The sequence below is a fragment of the Nuphar pumila genome, chromosome 3 (assembly GCF_984573655.1).
Source record: "Nuphar pumila chromosome 3, dmNupPumi1.hap1.1, whole genome shotgun sequence".
In the NCBI taxonomy this organism is placed as follows: Eukaryota; Viridiplantae; Streptophyta; class Magnoliopsida; order Nymphaeales; family Nymphaeaceae; genus Nuphar; species Nuphar pumila.
The window spans coordinates 118,105,899-118,108,666 of NC_143251.1; the positions used below are offsets into that span (position 1 = coordinate 118,105,899).

General features: G+C 39.8%; 1 pseudogene; it reads right to left on the minus strand.

Annotated features, from left to right (window-relative positions):
- Positions 1–750: 750 nt before the first annotated feature.
- LOC149843441 (pathogenesis-related protein PR-1 pseudogene) lies at positions 751–1,320 on the minus strand (annotated as a pseudogene).
- Positions 1,321–2,768: the final 1,448 nt, after the last annotated feature.

Consider the following 2,768-nt stretch of genomic DNA (forward strand, 5'->3'; position numbering starts at 1 on the left):
GGTTGGATAGACATTCTTGACCCAGGGACACACGAAAACAAAAGCACAAGAAAACTTTTGTGTGTCCCCAGGTCAAGAGTGTCTCTCTCACTCTATCTAATCCTATGGATATGTTGAACATAGTTTGTTTGGTAGGAATCATACCGAGGTGGTATCCCATGTGGTAAGTGGCTGAAAGGCTCAGGTTTGAATCCTTCTGTCACATGGGTCTTAAGAGATATCTGGTAGGGATCTGCATTTCAAAACAAAGAAGAAGAAGAAGAAGAAAATTGTATATATATATATATATATATATATATATATATATATATATATATATATATTAATCTGGGTTTTCATTTTATTTTTTGTTGGAAAGCTGTGGATTGGTACATACTTCTAAAACAGTAATCCAAAGGGGTTTTTGGTTTTGTCATTAAAGTCACTAACCCAATTTTGTCTAGCAAAAACAAAAGGAAAAAGAAAAAAAAAGAACCGTTTTGGGTGCATCTCATATGGTGTTAGTATCATCATTATCTTGATCAATATAACCATTAGCATCATCTTCTCCATTGCCTATCACAATTACAAATATTGCAATGTGAAAAAACACCCAGCACACAAATTTAGAGATACAGCCAAGAAGTCATATGCAAAACACACTCAACCAAATCAAATAAACAAATTTTTTTTCCAAATTTGTGCTTCATCCAGTCATGATGCTAAGTTCATGAGCCATGCATGCAAAGTTTGGTGCACACCAACATGCTCTCATTGGAAGGGGTTCTCCCCCAAGAAATTCCCAGGAGGATCATAGTTGCAGCTTATGAAGATCCCCCCACCTTCACACTCCACACGTGCACATCCAAGCCTCTGGGTCTCCCTCCACACCATCTGGGTATAATGGCCGCAGATCTTATCCGGCAAGCAAGTATTATCTTCTGGATTATAGTATTCGTGCTCGGATAACCACAGATTGATGGCATCGGAGGGCTGCCAAGTGGACCCAGATCCAAGGAACACATTCTCCCCATAGGGTCCAAGTGAATGCTTCATTACGCAATCCGTGCGCCGTTTGTTGGCGAACCAGCGAGCATAGCGTGCTAGCCGATGGCTCCAAACAAGTGGGGGCTCACCTAGCTGGGTTCGGACCATGTTGTGTTGCAAAAGGAATTCCCTTGCCAATGAGCCACGTCCTTTTCCTGGTAGTGGCAAGGGTTGGTCATGGCTCATGTTAGACAAGGCTTCCCCTAAAAGAGGGACTTGTTGTCCATGAACACACAGGACATATGCACATAGATTGGCAATGGCGATCAGCAATGTCGTCGACCGCCCTGCCATGAACGCTGGGTAGAGGCAAAAGAGGAAGAAGAGAGAACCAGCAGGCTCTATTTGAATTAAGCTCAATCAAGTGGCCCTTGTTGCTGTGAAATTCACCTAAGAATCCTTTTTTTAAGCTAAATTAAGTAACCTCTAAGTATAGGACCAGCAAATTCAAAATGGGACTGAGTCTTCATAGGCCTTGTGGTGAAATTAAGTAACTTTGTCTCCCTTTCTCTCTCCTAATTGCTATTTTTCAAGAGTTGATTGTGGTTTGGAATGAGAGTTTGTTTTTTTTTTGGTGAAATTTGACAGAACAGGGAGACATCCAGGAGAATGGCCTGTTTTGCTTAAATTAGGAGAACGTTTTAGAGGGAAAAAGTGGTTGGGATGTCTATGGTAGACCATTAGTTTTGTCTAGTTATAAGGAATCTTCTGGTAATTTAGTGATCAATTTTTTGGGACATTCCAACAGACACCCTAAACTGCAGCTTGACACTTTTCTTCAACATTTTAACCGTACCAATCGAAAAGAAGGAACCTCTCCATCCATAATTTTCTCTTTATTTTAGTGAAAAACAAACTTTTCTAAAATAAATTTAGAGTACACCTTTAGCTTTGAATTAGGGTTGTGTACAAAAAACATTTTTGATATTAGGCATATTGAACATGGTGAGACTTGCATTGGCAAAAAGAGGAAAGATAAACATAGAGATGGCAGTGGACCGTGGCGGGGGCGGGGGACAAGGTCTCCACCCCCGCCCCGTCTCAAAATCCTACCCTCCATCCCAGCTTCCATCCCCACACGGGTTTTGATTTTAACCTCCATCTCCGTTTCATGTCCTCCATCCCCGGTCCAAACGAGGCAAGGCAGGATGGGGCCCCATTTTCCCTCAGTCAACTGCATCCCTAAAGAAAGATTGGAGACCGGGCAAGGTGGGGATCGGGATGTGAGACGGGCAGGGCGGGAGAAAGCGTAAGGGCAAACATGTTGAATACATCTATATCTATATGGTCAGATTGAGTTCATAAAGCTTAAACCGTTGATTTTCAACTCAATAGTTTCATACCTTCAATAGCACCAAATATTAACCCTGTGTGTCCACACATGTGATGCTATGTTTAATACTATTAATAACATCTAGATATCAAGTAAGCATGTGATCTTCATTGTTTATTTAGTGAAAGAAGAAATTTTGATATTTAGACAGATCTTAGAAGGAGCAAAAAAGTAACATCCTATAGCACCTTTAAACTTAACGATTAAAAACAGTAAATGTTTTTATATTGAAACATATTCAACTAAAGCGTGTTTCCTAATAAAAGAAAGATAATGATAAAGTCATCCAAATCAGAAATAAGGATATTTTCTCTATAAGTACTCATTTGTAGATATTTTTGAAGGATGAATGATTTGAATTTATAAGTTATTTCTTTGGCTTTGTGCATATTTTCTAGAGATCCCTAGT